Source organism: Dromiciops gliroides, chromosome 6 (assembly GCF_019393635.1).
Source record: "Dromiciops gliroides isolate mDroGli1 chromosome 6, mDroGli1.pri, whole genome shotgun sequence".
NCBI lineage: Eukaryota > Metazoa > Chordata > Mammalia > Microbiotheria > Microbiotheriidae > Dromiciops > Dromiciops gliroides.
Genome location: NC_057866.1, coordinates 172,803,683 through 172,824,022, shown reverse-complemented (window position 1 = coordinate 172,824,022; position 20,340 = coordinate 172,803,683).

The following is a 20,340-nucleotide window of genomic DNA, read 5'->3' as shown; positions in this document are numbered from 1 at the left end:
TTCACACTCTGGCTAATGTGGAAATTTTTTGCATGACTGCTCATGTATAGCTTATATTGAATTGCTTGAGTTCTTGGGGGGAGGGAGGGAGGAAGAGAATTTGGAACACAAAGTTTTTAAAAAACTGATGTCAAAATTTGGATTTACATGTAATTTGGGAAAATAAAATTCTAAATAAAATTTTAAAAAATAATTAAAAGGCTTTTCATGACTCCCTTTTGCCGGTTTGAGTAGCATGCCAATCAACCTGACATTCCAGGCAATCAAGAATCTGATTCCAACCAACTTTTCAGCTTTACTTAAAAATATTGTTCATACAATTTTTGTTCCAATCTGACTGAATTACTAACTATTCTCCCAAACACAGTCCAGACTTCCATGTTTTACCATTGTCCACACTATTCCTTATACCTTATTCCAATCCCTGACTAATAATATTTTAATACTCTTTTAAGGCCTATCTCCTTCACTGAAGTTTTCTCTGATCTCCCTATTTGATGTAATCACCACTTCCTTCTCTGAACTCTCATATCTTTTCCCTGCTCTATTCCTTCAGCCTTTACACATTTTATTTTTCATGTTAGTTAATTTAATAAATGTACTAACTAGTTAATACTTCACTTAGTCTCCGTTCAAGGTGCTTTTTCTGTTTTTCTACATTATATATAGTCCTGCTTGAATGTCTTAACACACAGTGAGGATGATTATCCAATTCTAAAAACAAATGGAAAAGTCATTTGTATTTAAAAGATAATTACTATTACAAACATGGGGTAAAGACACAATCTTGACACAATATAAATCACTGGTGGCTGGCCTTCCCAAGCAATTAGGTTGATCCTTTAACAACAGAAGATTCACATTCCACTGTCATTGTCCTTAAGAAATCAAGGCCTGTTCAATGGTGGTTCATCATCTTATGTGGTTATGTCAACCAGATAATAAGTAAATTTGACTACTTATGAAAACTATCTCATAAAGTATAGAGAGGTTTTGATATGCATTAATAAAAGGACCTACAGCAATGACACCAAGGATAATTGGAATATGTATAAATTACTCAATAGCAACAGTTCAGAAAAATTGAATTTATTAGATCACTGAATAAAAATATCTGCTTAGGTGGCAGAAACTTACTCATTCCAGCCACATGGAGATGGAGAACAACCAACAAGATGTAGATATTGCAGATAACAGCATACAGAAAATTAGAAAGGAATTAGCCAAGAATAAAGGGAGCAGAAACCTATTTAGGGCCAGTCCTTTCAACAAGAAGTTACTCTATGCAGAGTTCTAATTGGAGATTCCACACTCCCCTATATGCGGAGGCCCTAGGAGAGATACATGAAGAAATGATTTGTAGGGCCAAAAAATGAGGCAGGGAATCAGAAATTAACTGCCAAAAATATGAAAGCTGGAATAACCCAGAATTCAAGGAATAAGAGGTCTAACATAATCAGATAAAACAATAGAGAAAATTATGAAGATAATAGGAAAATTGAGTAAAAATGTGAAAAGGGTTCAGAATGCAAGGAATAGGTAATATGTTATGAAAGAAAAAGAAATAAAATTCCCTAATAAAAAAGAGAATTCTATGAATTCCTAGAGATCATGGAACCAGAACACACACACACACACACACACACACACACACAGACCCCAAAACAAAATGAAATAAACAAGCTCCCCTCCAACTCCTACAAGGTTGAAAAAAGAAGTGAATTTTAAAAAAAATAGCTTTTAAATTTATCACCATAACTTTTCCCAGTATCTCTTCAGAAAACAAGATAATAAATAAATAAATAAATAGACAAGCAGAAAAATAAATAAATAAACAACAAACAAACAGATAGATAGGTAGGGAGAGAGAGAGAGAGAGAGAGAGAAAGAGAGAGAGAGAGAGAGAGAGAGAGAGAGAGAGAGAGAGAGAGAGAGAGAGAGAAATAAAAAAGAGGGATAAAATTAGTGTAACTTTTTTGGATATCAAAAAAGTCTGGGGGCAGCTAGGTGGCACTGGCCCTGGATTCAGGAGGAACTGAGTTCAAATCCTACCTCAGACACTTGACACTTACTAGCTGTGTGACCCTGGGGAAGTCACTTAACCCTAATTGCCCCACCAAAAAAAAAATAAATAAAATTTAAAGAAGTCTGAAAATGTGTGCAGTGCACAATTATACCTGCTGCCTATTTTAATAAATGAGAGTATTTTCTCAAATCTCATCTTTCAAGTTATGTTTTTTTAAAAAATAATTTTGAAATGTTCTGTATTTTGTGTGTATGTATATCATTATTTTTTCCATTTAAATTTTTGTGATCATTGTATATGTTGTTTTCTTGGCTCCACTTACTTCAGTCCAGAAAGTGAACATTTTCCATGGCTTCTCTGTATTCATCATTTTCTTTATTTCTTACAGAAGAGTAGCATTTCATTATAACCAGGCACCACAATTTGAATTGCCATTCTTTAATATATGGTCATTTCCTTGGTTTCGATTTTTTTGCTATCACAAATAGTGTTAATTCAAATATTTTTGTATGTGGGAGACTTGATTCTTACTAATAGTTTCTTTCAGGTATAGGTTTTTTTTTTTTAATGGAATTTCTGGCTCAAAGGTTATATACATTTTAAATGACTTTATTTGAATAGTTACATATTCCTTTCCAAAATGATCATACTGATCCACAGTTCCACCAACGAAGCACCAGTGTCTCTATCTTCCCATAATCTTTCCAACATTGACTATTCCCATTTTTTGTCATTTGCCAATTTTCAGGTGTGTGGTGAAACCTTAGGGTTGTCTTGAGTTATATTCCTCTTATTAGTGATTTGGGGTATATTTCATATGATGGTTAATTGTTTATAATTCTTTTGAGAACTGTTTCTTCAAATTATCTGACTACTTATCTATTGGGGAAATTTCTTTTGGATGCACACACATTCACCTGTGTGTCAATATACATACATATGTGTTTATATGCATAAATACACACATGCATACATGTATAATCTAGGAGCGTGTGTTTTATTTGCATAAATGTTTTTCAATTTTATGGAATAAAATCCATTTTAAATAGAGAAAGAAATGAACAATTTAGATAAATTTAAGGAACTTGGTATAGGGTAGCTAAATGAAAGCAAAGGTTGAATGAATGAATGATTTATTAAGAGAATACTATGTGAAAATACAATCCTCCCTTCAAAGAAGCTCATATTCTTATGGGGAAATTGCAAGTGAGATAGAAAGTTCCCATGGTCCTTTGAGTGTAATGGCAAAACAGATGCTAATGACACAAGATAATAACAGTTTCTGATACTGAATCATTTGACTGTACCAAGGATTTTGGTGACAAAAACTGTCTTCTCTGGATCTTCAAAAGATGTAGCTATAGTACCAGCAGGAGTAGTTGCCATGATACATCTCAAGTGGAATTTCTTCCTAAGATTATGGCTTCAGGCACTAGGTTAGAAGCATTTCCTTTTTTGGGTTGAGGGTCCTGAGCTGTCTCCATCTGGGTTTGAGGGGAGACTGTACTCAAGGTAATGATAGTGGTTTGACTTGCCTGGCATATGCTGTTCCTGTTTCTCCATCAAGGTGGCTTTTTGCTTTGGCTAGACTGGCTTACCTCCCCTGCAGGTAGCAGTTGGTTGACCATTGGTGGAGATTGCTGGCCCCTCCTCTACAGGAGCTGCTTCCCTCAGTGATGATTTTAAGGGCTGTATTACAAGCAGTAGAGATACGTGGTCTGGAGTTATGACTCTCATGGCCCTTCATGCCTATCCATCTATAGACAGATGGACAGCAGTAGTTACTTGTGGTTATGAGGAAGTTAGGCTGCTTTTATTCAATCATATCTTCCCTCATCGATGACTTTGGGGGCTGGACTTGAAGCAGATCTGGTGGTCTGGGAGGCACTGCCAGGGCTCTTAGAAATATAATCCTACTCTGTCTCCATCAGGATCTGAGGGAAGATAATGGTCAAGGGAATGATAATAGTTTGATTCACCTAGCATATAGCACCTCTTATTACTCCCTCAGGGTGTTCTTGAAAACTGGGGGAAGAGGGGCTTTGTTAATAGAGTAGCATCAAAGAAATGTAAGTAAAAGTTGTCCAGAGTTCTGACATAAAAGAGGATGGACATAAAAATTAGGATAAAAGGCATAAATGGAGGATAACATAAATATAATAACCATAAATCTACATGTGAAAGAATTAGACAATCTGATTTTTTGTTTCGTGTGGCAATGGGGGTTAAGTGACTTGCCCAGGGTCACGCAGCTTGTAAGTGTCAAGTGTCTGAGACCAGATTTGAACTCAGGTCCTTCTAAATCCAGGGCCAGTGCTTTATCCACTGAGCCACCTAGCTGCCCAAGGAGATGTCTTTTTCTAAAGTATTTCCTCATGCAGCTGCAACCACTACACTTGCCTAACTCAGTTGAACCTCTCTTAGACCTCATGAGCTATGAAATCAGCCACAGGAATGAGTTATCAGTCAAGTTGTAGTACTGTCTGTGAGTGACATTCCACTCATTCTGTAGGCCCGGGGATTCTTAACCTTGTTTGGGTCATAGATTCCTTTTGGCAGTTTGGTGAACCTTATGGACCCTTTCTCAGAATCATGTTTTTAAATGAATAAAATAAAATACACAAGAGTACAAAGGAAACCAATTATATTGAAATAGTTATTAAAACATTAAAAGAAAAAAGATCACAGAGCCTGGAGTAAGAAATCCAGCTGTGGACATTCTTTTTAAAAATTGGAAACAGATAAAATGAAATGTCTGTGGGACATTCTTAAGTTGAGAGGCTGGCTGTTAAAGAGAAGCACTCAATGGCAGTTCTGTGAGAATGTTTTGAGGGGGATGGGTACACTTTGGAGCACCAGAAAGTAGTTAGAACAAAGCTCTATATCTATTGGAGGTGATTAGAGTGGGGCCTGGCAGACTGGTCTGGCCCTCACTACAGGTGGATACCTAGTCCCCTGTCAGCTCACATGTATTTCAAAGAGTGGTTCATAGCCACCCTCCCTGGGTGCACATCCTTGCCAGCAATAGATATTTACATGCTCTCCCTGTCCAAGTATCATTCATTCCTCCCCCAATATAGATTTCCCTGTGGGAACAGTATCCTAACACTGACCTTTACCAGCTAGTCTTTAGAATGCAGCTTGCATGTTTTCAATTGGTCAGGCATAGGTAGCTTCCATTATAGAGAAGCTGAAACGATTTAATTTCAATCAATGTCAACCAAAAACATTTAATTAAGCATTGAACCTGTGCCAGGAACAGTGCTAAATGCTGAGGCAGAAGACAGTCCCTGCCATCAAGGAGCTCAAAATCAATGGGGATGGCAACATGTGAACAAATATATACAAACACACTATACGTGAGATAAATGGAAATAGTTCACAGAGGGAAGGTTCTAGAATTAAGAAGGATTGGAGAAAGCTTCCAATAGAAGATATATTTTTTTAAAAATAAAAGTATTTTATTATTTTCCAGTTACATGTAAAGATAGCTTTCAGCATTTGTTTAATAAGATTTCCAATTTCAAATTTTTCTCCCTTCCTCCCCTCCCTCCCTCCCTCCCCCACATAGCAGGCAATCCGATATAGGTTATACATACACACATACACACACATACACATATACATATACATAGCATTAAACATATTTCTGCATCGGTCATGCTATTAGAGAAGAATCAGAGCAATAAGGAAAAACCTCAAAATAGAATAACAACAGCAGATGAGCAGGAGAAGTTCAGAGAAACCTGAAAGGACTTGCATGAACTGATGATGAGTGAGATGAGCAGAACCAGAAGAATATTATACACAGTATCATCAACATTATGTGTTCATCAACTGTGATAGACTGGATTCTTCTCACCAGTGCAATGGTACAAGAAAGTTCCAGGGGACTCATGATGGAAAAGGCTTTCCAAATCCAGAAAAAAAACCAAAACTGTAGATTATGGATGCTGATTGAACAAAACTATTTCTTTTGTTTTTGGTGCTGTTGTTTTTCTACTTAGAAGATATAATTTTAGATGATACTTGGAGGAAGCTGGGGAAGTCAGTATTTAGAGTGGAGAGACAGCATTCCAGTGATGGGGGACAGCAGCATGGGGGACTGGCATTTGATAAAGGAATGCTACTCTTGGCCTCCTTGGTATTCCCTATATAAGATCCTGGCTCTGTTCACTTTCACTCTCTGTCCTCCAGACAGCAAAAGGGAGCCAACATGAGATGCAAAAGGTTTATGAGGAAGGTTCAGTAGAGAAGCAAACAGAAACTAGATTCCCATGATGTTGAGGGTAAAATGGTAAGGCAGGCATACCCAGGTTTGTGTTGTTGATGCACAATCCTAGTTCATCCAACTAATCGGTGCTAGTGCTCAAGACGGGGAAGGAGAATGTGTGGGTGCACTGGAAAGCCAGAATAGGTTGATTAGCAACCTCAGTTTCCATGAATGTTGTTTTATTTGTTTGTCCTTGGATTAACGTCACTGATGAGAAGGGGTCTGGAGTGCTTAATTCAATGGCATAGATTTCACCATGCCACCTCAATTGGAAATAAGGGCAATGTGCCTTTCCAAGATTGGGTTTAGAGGGTCTTTGATTCCTTTCATGATCCTACCATACACTTCCTGACATATAACAGGCACTTAGTAAATACTTGTTAACTTGATAAGTCAGACCTGTTAGAGATGGGCCAGTGCAAGAGACTACAGAAAGCAGGTTAGGATGCATAGTTTTGATCTAATCTCTTTTAGGAGTACATGGGGCCCAGGTTAAGAACTCTTGGGCTAGCTATTCTTTTAATCTCTAAAACCTCTGATAAGGCACTTTCAGATCTCTACCATATCAGTGCCTTGCACAATACGTTGCACAAACTGTAATAAATGCTTAGTCAATGTCTGTTGCATTTGAACTAGCACATAGTTACAGCCTGAACCTGTGATTTCCCAACATTGTTGTTGTTGTTTGTCCTTCATTCTTGAAGAGAACTATGATGTCAAAGTGATGTCATGACTTGCAGTGAATTGGATTTATGTGAGGGAGCACTGTGCAAGCTCACCAACCTCACTCTCTCCTCCAGAGCCATCTGGGTCCAGTGGCAAGATATACATTAGGATGACTGAAGATGGGCTCAGATGTTTAAGGCAATTGGGGTCAAGTGACTTGACCAAGGTCACACAGGTAGTAAGTGTTTGAGGTGAGATTTGAACTCAGAACCTCTGATATTCATGGCCAGTGCTCTATCCACTGTGCCACCTACCTGCCCCTACTTCAATAAACTCCCTGGTGAAGGAGCTCTCTCTATCAGTCTAGGTCAACATCTCCTGTACAATGTGGAGTGTAAGAAGTACCTGGAGGTCTGAGAAGAAAAGCAATTTTACCCAAAGTCATACAGGCCATATGTATAAGAGAGAAAAAGGCCCAAGTCTTTCTGCATCAACTCTTTATTCTATCCCCTAGTGAACTACATTGCCTCTCACTTTGACATGACTCCCTTTGAAAGGTCAGAAGTCACTTATTCCTTATGACATGTTTTCTCTTTGTCAGACAAAACATCTCTAATTATTTCAATCATTCCCCATATGCCATGAGTGCTATGTCTATTACCATCCTGGAATACCACCTCGGTGTAACCTGAAGTCTTTGACCTTGTTTCAGAAATTCTTTTCTTTATAACCCCACATATTTTATTTTATGTGTTCAAAAAAATCGGTATTATTCTGAGAATGGGTCCATAGGCTTCAGGAAATTGGCAGGAGGGTCCATGACATTTACAGAAAAGTTAAGAATGCTTCTCTCAAGGCCATCTATTCCACTCAATAGAAAGAATCTGAGAAATATGATTTTTTGTCTATTTAGAGCTATTGTCTAAGCATAGTGCTGGAATGTGGTATGTATTTAATAAATACTTGATTAAAAAAGAGCAATTTCAGAATTACCAATCAACAAAACACTCAGAAGTGGCTGAGTATAGTCAGTTACAGCTTGGGCCTGTCTTTGCAGCCTTTTTGCTGGATTTTCAAGCTAGATTTATTCCTTTCCACGCGAGCATATGGTTAGGTACCAGAAGCTATCTCAAGGTTCCAAGAAGACTAGATGGTACCTATGGCTGCATAATACATGAGTCTAATGGCGAGCAATTGGTTTTCCAATCCATCCTGCTGAAGGTGCTGATGAGATTTTGCATGTCTTCGGTGCTACTTTAAAACCTTTCTTTTGACAGTCTAATTTTCCTGGATGGCTTCAAAATTTCTGTACTTCCATCAGAGGTTTTCTTTTCTCCTAAGTCTGTTTCAGTCCAAGTTTAAAGTTTAAAGGCTGCCCTTTCTTGGTATTTTTTGTTTCTTTCCCTTCAGTACCAGCTGGATGTTTTTTAAAATACTTTTATGTTATTGTATTCTTTCTTCTTGGCTGTGACGTTCTGGTACATTTCTTTCAAACAGCCCTGAGGAGTGTTCCTTCTGGCTGCTTTCCCCATCTGATGGAGTGATGAATGTAGCCTCTTCTGGTAGAATACAAATGGTCAATGCAAAGCATAGCATCCAGTGAGTGATGAAAGTCTGGAGAACATGTTCTGAGAAAGAAATTGTGTATTTCTCTATGAAGGAAAGCAAACACTCTCCTCTTGTCAACCACCCCCCCCAAAAAAAAGAGAATAGAACTAAATTCATATAAGCAACTTCATTGGAACTCAAAGAAACTTTCCTGTAAAATATCATTTTAAAAGATGAATTGTGGGGCAGCTAGGTGACGCAGTGGATAACGCACCGGCCCTGGATTCAGGAGTACCTGAGTTCAAATTCGGCCTCAGATACTTGAAACTTACTAGCTGTGTGACCCTGGGCAAGTCACTTAACCCCCATTGTCCCACAAAAAAAAAAGAAATCAAAAAAGATGAATTATCATCATTTGCCTTAAAAGGCTAACATTAAAACTCTTCAACTTAATATGCAGTTATTATTTATGAAGTATCAGGTAATCTCATATATAATTTAATTATTAGTCAAAAATAAAATAAAACCCATATATTTATTTAAAACTGGGCAAGGGTAATAAGAGAGGTAAAGTGTTTGAGCATATAGTTTAAATGATATAATTCAATAAATCAATCAGTAAAATGTATTTATAAGTCCAAATAAGCACATATATACAAACCTCTGGAATTACATTGCAATTGAACTTCCAAGTCCCATCAGATTGCCTCTCCTACTCTTGTGTGTCGGGTTTAGAGGCCAAGTACTGGGTGTAAGGAATCTTTACAATTTAAAAAAAAATTCTTTCCCTAAACCAATCTGGTACTGGCTAAGAAATAGAGTGGTGGATCAGTGGAAGAGATTAGGCACATGATATACAGCAGTAAATGGTCCAAGCTTTGTGGACAAGGACTCACTATTTGAAAAAATTACTAGGTAACTGGAAAACAGTATGACAGAAATTAGGTCTAGACCAACATCTTACATCACATGCCAAGATAAGATCAAAATGGGCACATGATTTAGACACAAAGCATGATAGCATAAACAAATCAGGGGAGCAAGGAATAGTTTACCTTTCATACCTATGGATAAGAAAAGAATTTATGACCAAATAATAAGAGCTAGAGAGTATTATGAGATGTAAAATAAATAATTTCAATTATATTAAATTAAAAAGGGTTTTCACAAATTAAAGCAATGCAACCAAGATTAGAAGAAAAAACTGTGGGGGGGGTAGGATGTTTTGTACAGCAAGTATCTCTGATAAAAGCTTCATTTCACAAATATGTGGAGAACTGATTCAAATTTATAAGAATACAAGTCATCCCCCTATTGATCAATGGTCAAAGGATATGATCAAGCAGTATTTATATGAAGAAATCAAAAGTATAAATAATAATATAAAAAATTCTGTAAAACACTATTGATAAAAGAACTGAAAATTAATGCAACTCTGAGGTACCACGTCATACAAATCAGATTGACTTTTATTATCATATTATTAAAGGAATATTATAAATGTTGGAGGTTATATGGGAAAATTGGGACACTAATACACTATTGATAGAGTTGTGAACTAATTTAACTATTCTGGAGAACAATATAGAACTATGCCCAAAGAGATGTAAAACTGTGCATACCCTTTGATAAAGCAATACCACTACTAGCTCTATATCCCAAAGAAATAAAAGAAAAGGGGAAAGGGACCTTTATGTATAAAAATATTTATAGCAGCTTTTAGTGGTGGCAAAGAATTGGAAATTGAGGGAATGTCCATTAATTCAGCAATGGCTGAACAAGTTATGGTAAATTATTGTGATGGAATCCTATTCTGCTATAAGAAATGATGAACAGGAGGGTTTCAGAAAAACCTGGAAAGACTTACATGAACGGATGCAAAGTTAAATGAACAGAACCAGTAAAAGATTGTATATAGTAACAACAATATTCTGTGATGACCAACTGTGAATGACTTAGCTATTCTCAGAATATGATGATTTAAGACAATTCCAAAGATCACATGATAAAAATTCTATTCACCTTACAGAAATAACTGATGGAGTCTGAATGCAGATCAAAACATACTATTTTTTTTTTTTTTAGTGAGGCAATTGGGGTTAAGTGACTTGCCCAGGGTTACACACCTAGTAAGTGTTAAGTGTCTGAGGCTGGATTTGAACTTAGGTACTCCTGACTCCAGGGCCAGTGCTCTATCCACTGCGCCACCTAGCTGCCCCCCCCCTTTTTTTTTTTTTTTTTTTTGCGGGGCAATGGGGGTTAAGTGACTTGCCCAGGGTCACACAACTAGTAAGTGTCAAGTGTCTGAGGCTGGATTTGAACTCAGGAACTCCTGAATCCAGGGCCGGTGCTTTATCCACTGCGCCACCTAGCTGCCCCCAAAACATACTATTTTTATTTTTTCATAGTTTTTGGTTTGGTAGGTATTCTGCATTTTGTTTCACAATCTGACTAATATGGAAATATGTTTTGCATAATCACACCTGTATAACCTGCATCAAGTTGTTTGCTCTCTTGACAGGGGGGGGGGAGGGGGAAGAGAGGGATAGAAGGAGACAGTTTGGAACTCAAAATTTTGGGAAACAAATATTAAAAGTTCTTCTTTTGAAAAAGTAAAATATTATTTTAAAAAATCATTTCCCTCAAGGAACTTACAATCCCAATAGGAGAGACATAACATATATAACTAATTTACTCAGGGCAAACTATTGTAGATATATTTTTCTTAGTCTAAGTCCAGCATACTATCCACTATACCATAAAGTCCCTAGGAATATTTTGAAAGCAAAATAAAATGTTCAAAAACCAGGGAAATTTCAAGTGTTGTTAAACTGTTATATATTTTGTATTTTTTTTACCGCAATATGTCTAAATACAAAAGCAATAAAACTATTAATTATCCAAACATCCAGAACAGTCCTTGTATGTGTGCATGTGTGTTTTTTACTTAGTTCTAGGCATATTTTAGTTATTTTAATGTTGTTCTTAGAACAATCACTTTGTAATTTCCTGATTTTTAGGTTCTTAATATTCACTGTTTAATATTACAATTATGTTTTTTTCACTTAATTTATCAATGTTTTAAAGTAAAAGAGAGAGACAGAGAGAGAGTAAAGGAAAGCTAGTTCTTCGAGACAGTCCTGAAACTCAACAGTCTATTAAATGGGCAGAAGGGCATGTATTACTGAGCATGCTCAAAACACTTTACTTTTAAGTCATGTAAATTCAAAAATACTTAAAAGACTTTCACTGAGTTTGGCTCTGCTTCCTTTTCTCAATGGGGACTCCAATCTTGCCAAGTTTGAAGTTTACAGCTTTGGCCCCATTTGATTTATATGAGCAAAAAGAAACTCAACATTTTTTTTTTTTACAATTGAAAAAGCATATTTCTTCCATTTTCATATAACTCACAAATGGCTAGGCTAATTTTGTTCGGGCCCTCAAAAGAAGTTACATTTTATGCTTTGTAGAAAATTTCAGGATAAATTATGTAAATTTTTAAAGTGCTTTAACAAGGAAAAAGGAGTCATAGATTAATAACAATAACAACAACAACGTTGATATAGTGCTCTAAGTGCTTGCAAATTATCTTATTGGATTATCAAAACAACCCTATAAGACAGGTACAACTATTATTATTTTTCATTTTATTATTTAATTTTTATAGATGAGAAAGCAGAAACCAAGAGCAGCTAAGTAACTTTGCCAAAGGTCACACAATTAGTTCATTTCTGAGATAGGATTTTAATTCTGTTCTTATTGACATCAAGTATTACCATGCTACTCACTAAGCTTCTTAGCTGGAAAGGACCTAAGAGCTCATCTACATTCAACTCTTCCTTTTGCAAATAAGGAAAATGAGATTCAGAGGTGAGTAGAGCTATTTATAACATAGCCCCAGTATGACTTTCAAACCTTATTCATTTCCAATTACTCCCCTTCAGGCACTCTACAGTGCAGACTTTTTCTTGTTTATAATATTATATTACTTATATTTATATCCTTCACTTCCCATTCCTCTTTTTTCCACTGTCTCTCAGCTTTTTCCAGGAATGGACTATCTTCTCATCTCCACCCCTTAGCAACTTTAATTTTTTTCAAGACTCAGCTAAGGCACCACCATGAGGTGTTCACATGAAGCCGTTTCCAATTTCTTCCCTTCCCTTACACCTGCTAAGCTATTAGAACTTTCAGTCCCAGAATGACCCTGTCCCTATTGTGTAGATAACTTACATATGTATGTCTATATATGTATGTGTTAGTCCCTCAATGGATTATAAGTACTTGAGGGCAGTTAACTGTTTGTGTGTGTGTGTGTGTGTGTGTGTGTGTGTTATACATAGTATTTGGCACATAGTATGTACTTAATAAATGTCTGTTGATTGCCAAAGATCCCACACGGTAATAAATCATGGGCTGTGATTCAAACCCAATCCCTGAGTCCTAAATCTAGTATGTTTCCTTATTGTACAATAACACCTTTTAACAACTTATGCATTCTTGTGAAGACCAGGTCCTTCCAGCTCAGCTTTTACCTAAGTTCTCCATTCTTTCACATACAAATAGATTCTTTTTTTTTTTTAAGGGGCAATTGGGGTTAAGTGACTTGCGCAGGGTCACACAGCTAGTAAGTGTCAAGTGTCTGAGGCCGGATTTGAACTCAGGAACTCCTGAATCCAGGGCCGGTGCTTTATCCACTGCGCCACCTAGCTGCCCCAAAATAGATTCTTTTACTGTCATATGAAATGACTCCGTTGTATTATGTTAACACTACCTGAATCACAAAGTGAATATTAACATACAGAAACTGGCAGACCAGGATTTTGCTCAAAGGTAGTGCTGATGAGGTATCTGAAGTAATCCATTGGCAGGTCAGCCAGGTTATGATGCAGAATATTAACCAAAACCAGGAGATGAAGATCAGAAGCAGCCATACTAAGAAATGCTATTGGGGATAGAACAACAAGATGACAAGCCCTCATTCTGGAGAGCAATTTGAAACTATGCCCAAAAGGTTATAGAACTGTGATCCAGCAATACCACTGCTAGTTTTACATCCCAAAGGCATCTCCCCAAAAGAGTAAAAGACCTATTCGTACAAAAATATTTAATCTAACTCTTTTTAGTAGTGGCTAAGAATTGGAAATCAAAGGAATGCCTGTCAATTGAAGAATGGCTAAACAAGTTGTGGTAGATGATGGGGATGAAATATAATTGTGACATAAGAAATGACAAGTGGGATTACTTCAGAAAGGCCTGGAAATACTTGCATGAACAGATGCTTAGTGAAATGAGCAGAACCAGGAGAATGCTATGCACAGTGACAGCAATATTGTTTGATGAAGAACTCTGAATGACTTAAACATTCTCAACAACACAATGATCCAAGACAATCCCAAAGGACTAATGATGAAACATATTCTCTACCTCCAAAGAAAGAACTAATATTTATTAAACACAGACTAAAGCATGCTTTCATTTTTTTCTCTCTTATTCAAGTTTTCAGACATAATGACTAATATAGCAATGTTTTACATAATTGCACTTGCATGACCTATACCTGATTTCTTACTGCCTCAGGAAGGGCAGAGGGGAGGGAGGAAAGGAAGGATGAAATTTGGAACTCAAAACATTAAATAAAGGATTATTTGCTGAGAAAAAAAAAAGATAACAGGCCATGTTAATACCTGGAATTAGGGACCAAGAGAGGCCTCAAATTTACGGGGTTATGAGGACAGGTCAAAAATCAGGGAATAGTCTGGAAAGATGGCCCAGTTGTAATTGTACTCTGACTTGGAAGTCAGAGGGCCTAGGTTTGAATTTTGGTTAGTCTTACTACTCTCTGATACCTTGGGCATTATTTAACCTCTCTGATCTCAGTTCTATATCAGCACGATGAAGGGTTTGAATTATATGATCTCTACCATTCATTTGAACTCTAAAATCTCTGATCCCATTATTAATTGGATCTGTACTGACAGTATCTCCTTTTATCCTGTCTTTCTGTGTCAGATTTCCACCCCACCGCCTACCTTTTAATTCTGTTTCTTTAAATGGAAAATATCACTCGATGTTGGTACCATAAAGAGAGAGTTAGTACTGGAAAGGACCCTTGGCTTGGTCTAGTTGAAGGCTGTCATTTTGCAGATGATGAAACATTGAAGGAAACATGAACTCAAAAAAATAAAATGACTTGACTGTATACTAAGCCAGAGATTTATAGCATATTTTGAATTCTTCATTTCCTTGTCCATATTCCAAAATATCTTTTTATTATACAATAATGGTTTCATCAGATATGGTTTTCTATAAGACTGAGTAAAAATTGAAGTTGTATCAGAAAGAAGTGCATTTATCGAAAAAGGCTGAATATATTAAGAATGTGGTTGGGTGGGGGTGGAGAAGGAAGCAGACACATACTTCTCATGCATGGAGAGCTCCCATGGACTTCAAAGGACTTTCGACGTAAAAACCAGACTTGTGATTTGGGGGAGAGAATGAGACTCTGCCGATGAATGCCAGTTGTACATTCTCAGCCAATTTTAAGAACTTGAAAGTCGTTCTTGACTTTTTTCCTCTGTAAAAACGTCTGGAATGCATGGAGTCACTTCTGAAGGTTTTTTTTTTTTTCTTCTGCTTCTTTAAAGTGGTGAAAAGAGTTTTGAGTTTAGAATTAGAAGCCCTGGGTTCAAATACTGCCTTAGCATTTGCTGACTATACATCAGTGGACAATTCACTTAGCCACTCTGATCCTCAGTCTCTTTATCTGTAATATGAGGACAACTCCTATTGTTGTGAAGATAATTTCAGCTAGATAAGGCAGTCATTCTAATATCCCTCAATCAATTCAACATTTCATTATCTACATCTGCTGTCCCAAACCTCATCAGACTTCAAACCTCCCAAATCTTTAAACTTAACCTACCATCTCTGCCGAGGACTTTACTTCATATTTCACTGAAAAAAAAAATATGGTGTCATTCTAGTTGAGCTGCTTCTTGTTTCCTCTTCTTATTTCACATCACTCAGACATCTTCCCTTGCTATCTCCTTTTTCACTCAAGTCTTGGAGAAAAAGACTAGTCAATGGCAACTCCAGGTACCATCTTTTCTAGTCTTTTCCAGTAAATTACAACCATTATTATCCCTATTCTTTCTTATCTTCAGTTTTTCCCTATTTAACTGGCTCCCTAGGGGGTTTACCCATCTCTTCCTCAAAAGTAAAAAAACAACAACAACAACAACAAAACCCTCCTTTTACCCAATCATCTGGATTACTATCCCTTCTCTTCACTTCTTGGCTAAACTCCTTGAAGAATCCTTTACACTAAATATCTATGCTTCCTCTCCTTTGGCTCTCTTCTAAACACTCTGCAATCTGGCTTCTGACCATGGCATTCAATTGAACTTGCTTTCTTTGGAAGTTATCGGTGATCACCTAATTGCCAAATCTTATGACCTTTTCTCAGTTATCTTCCTACTTGAATTCTCTGCCCCTTTTGACACTACTGATCACTCTCTACTCTTGATTTTCATAATGCTGTTATCTCCTAGCTCTTCTCCTACTTGTCAGAATGTTCCTTCTCAGTCTCCTTCAATTATTTTTGGTTGTTGTTGTTTGTTAGTTTATTTTTTTTTTATTTATGCCATGCCCAGAAACCTTGGATATCCATCAAAGGCTCTGTTCTGTGACCTCTTTTCTTTTTTTTCTCTGTCACTTTACAAATGTAAGAGTACAAAAACAGGAGATAAACCTCATTTGGCCTAAATACCTAAATCATTAAGCTTTAGTTTGCCATCCTTGATCTATGCCTTCTTACTTCCTAATCTCATCAGCTTTCATGGGTTCAACGATCATCTCTATGCAGATGATTTCAGACCCATATATTCAAAATTAGCCTTTCTCCTAAGCTATTGTTCCACATCACCAACTGCCTTTTAGACATATTGAACTAGCTATCTCAAAGGCTTCTCAAACTCTCCATGTCGAAAAGAATCTCATTAATTTCCCACCCCACCCCACCCTTCTCTTCTTCTCAACTTCTCTATTACTGTCTAGAGCACCACTATCCTCCCAGTAAGCCAGGGTGTTGATCTAAGTATTGAGGAAAATTAATATTATGCCATATTTTTTTTAAATGTTATTATGGGCAGCTCGGTGGTACAGTGGATAGAGCACTGGCCCTGGAGTCAGGAAGACCTGAGTTCAGATCTGACCTCAGACACTTAACACTTACCAGCTGTGTGACCCTGGGAAAGTCACTTAACCCCAATTGCCTCACTAAAAAAAAAAATGTTATTATGACCCATCTTTTTTTCCTATTTTGTTAGATCCTGCTTCTGAAAGGTAGACAGTTTCTAAAGGGGTGATCAAGTAATAGCAACCATGGCATCTCCTTATTAATCCATTTGGGCTAAGCACAGTGGGACCCTAGGCTTCTGTTTAACCTATCAACAGAAGCCAGCTTGACCTATGCCCTTTCCAAGGGACATGACCCTTGTCCTTGCCTTTCCTTTATCAAAGTTGAGGGTGACCTGGTCTACAGGAGTGAGACCAAGCCACGGAGGTGCTGATTGGTGTGATTTTGTTTTCTAGCCAAGATTACTAGGGGCCTGTGGGTCTCAGAAAGCAACTAGCATTTCTTCAGTGTCAGAGAGGGGTAATCAGCCACATCTGAAGGCCAATCTACTTTCCCTAGCTACAGACTAATCCTTCCTTTGAGAATTAATCTTGCCTCCTCCCAAAGATGAATTAATAGGGAGGACCTGAGAATAATTAACCCAATTCTTCATTAAAACCTCCACTGAAGGGCAGCTAGGTGGCACAGTGGATAAAGCACTGGCCCTGGATTCAGGAGTACCTGAGTTTAAATCCGGCCTCAGACACTTGACACTTACTAGCTATGTGACCCTGGGCAAGTCACTTAACCCTCATTGCTCCACAAAAACAAAACAAAACAAAAAAACCAACCTCCCCCCCCCTCATTGGGATTGCCTTGCCTTTGTCAGGAGAGATCCAAATTATATATTGGTTAGGCAGATCAGAAGGAATATACACCTAGCTTTAAGAGGTCCTGTTGGCTTCACCCTAGCACAAGTGGAGGCAGGCCAAAGACCCATTTATTAATATGTTTGGCACCGTATTATTACACTTATCTTGCTCAGTGAATTGTCTCAGTTTACCCTTTTGTTAAATTTCATTCATGACAATATCATACCTGACTTCTCACTTATCACACACATCTAATCCCTTGCCAAAATATCTCTTATATACTTCTTTCCACGCACACTGACACCATCTCATTTCAGGCCCTCATTACCTCTTCCCTAGATTGCAACAAGGGGCATCTAATTGTCCTCTCTGTCTTAAATCTCTTCCTACTCCAACTCATTCTTAATCCAAATGCTAAAGTGATTTTCCTGAATCATATTTAATCTCACCATTTAATCCCTCTATTTATTAATTACTAATGGCCCTCTATTGCCTCCAGATCTAGTATAAAGCTCTCTAATGTTAAAAACCCTTCACTTTGTCCTGATTCAATTTGGAGGGGGCAGCTAGGTGGCGCAGTGGATAAAGCACCAACCCTGGATTCAGGAGGACCTGAGTTCAAATCCGGCCTTAGACACTTGACACTTACTAGCTGTGTGACCCTGGGCAAGTCACTTAACCCTCATTGCCCCACCAAAAAATAAAACAAAACAAAAAACCCTTCACAACTTGGATCTTCTTACTCCCTTCTACACATCCTCATGCAAGTACACTCATTTTTCCTCAAATATACTTCATTGCCTGTCTTTGTGTCTTGGTACTGGTACTGCCTCATTCCTGGAATGCATTTCTACCCCACCCCTACATCTTAATTTCTTGGTTTCCTTCAAAAGACCTCAAATCTCATTTTCTTCAGAAGTTTTTTTTTCCCCCCTAGCTTCTAGTGCTTTCTCCTTTGAGATTCACTCCCATCTTTTCTCTATAAGTCTTATCTGCACATAGTCATTTTCATGCTGTCTCCTCCATTTGAATGTAAGCTCCCTGAGGGGAGGAATTGGTTTTGCCTCTCTTCACATTTTCAGTGCATAACATAGTACCTTAAATACTTAACAAATTAATTAATTCATGCTTATTGATTAATTGGATTGATTAATGTAAGAAAAATACTCTAAAAACATTAACATATATAAATGCCAGTTTTTGTCTTTATCACTGTTATTATCTTCTGATTTTCCATTCAATAGATATCGAAGAACAGCAACTCTAGGACAAGTTAGTATTCCATGATGGATCTTTTTAGCAACTCTATCACTAGCTTCAATTGCTAGGTGACAAACCTTTTATAGATAGAAATTTTCCTAAGATAAGTCACCATCCTACTATTAATATATTAAATATTTTGAACACTATTGTATAGGTAGATAAAATAACTGTTTTTTTTATAGTTGAATAAAGGTATTAGGATGTAAACTCATCTTCCTTAGAATAACTGAAGCCATCCTTTGTACAGTTCCAGGACAGAAAGGATTATAGGCATGGTATGTAATTCATCTTGTGCCCATACAATTTCTATATCTCATAGTAGGGCTCAGTATTTTAAAGTATTTTATTCCACAGAGCATTGTCTAGGTATGCCCAGATACTTTGTATTACCCTTATTTTACCAATAAGGAAACCAAAACTTAGAACAGCTAAGTGACTTATTGTGTGTGTGTGTGTGTGTGTGTGTGTGTGTGTGTGTGTGTGAAGAAAAGTGAAGCTTTTAGTCAATTACCTGGGTGTTTAGTCTACACAATGAAAAGTAACCATTTTGCCTGAATTTGCCACACAGAAATGGCAAATCTTTTTTTCCAACAAGCCTAACTGGCCAGTTGTTTTGACTTCATGCACATGTAAACTGAGGTTTGTTTTTTTTTTTCTTTCTCTTCCTTTTCTATCAAGCTAACTCAGCCGCTGTAATGGAAACTGGGAATCTTCCATATTACTGTAGAGTGGAACACCTGTATTGACTATTACAGCTGTGTGTGTACTGATCCTGTAATGGAGCCAAAGAGTGTTTTGAATAGAAATGATCCCAGTATAAGGTATACAAAGTTGAATTTGTCAGTCTTTGCTCCTCGATTCTGATCCCCTCAAATTGCTTCCCACAATTTTGTTTTCATTCCTTGTTTATGAAACATTTCTATGTACATATCTGCCACATTATTCCAGCAATCCATATAAGATATATTGGTTTTTAAAATGTTCATTTTCATCAGATACTATGACTTGGATGCATTTGATATTTTATCTAAAAGTGTAGTGAGGATATATGGTGACTGATGAGTGACTAGATTAAAAATCACTTCTGCAATTTCATGAGTGGTTTATTCATGCACAAAATGTTATTATAGGAATATTTTATATCACATACACCTTAATTTAAATATATAAAACTTATCATTGGATCTTTAAAAATTTATCACCTGATGATCATATGTTCCAATGCTCTCTCTAGTCTATAACTTTTCTGGGATACTAACACTTTGGGGTGAGTTTGTGTTTTTAATTCTTACTAGACAAAAACACTGAACAAAGTGAAAAGATGATTGAAGGATTTGATTCATGTTAAAGGTGAAATGTACTTGGAAAAAAGCAAAAGACTTAAAAGTGAATAACTTTAAGCAGGTTAGTATCCAGGAAGACATCTTAAATGGCGGGAAATAATGGACTGAATGGAAGAATTAGGAAGATAAAAGGATCTGTTTGGTCTTAATTAATAAGGGAAGACTTATTGGATGTAATTACATGGTTGGGCATTTTAAGAGCAATTTGCTTTTTCCATTTACCATAGTTT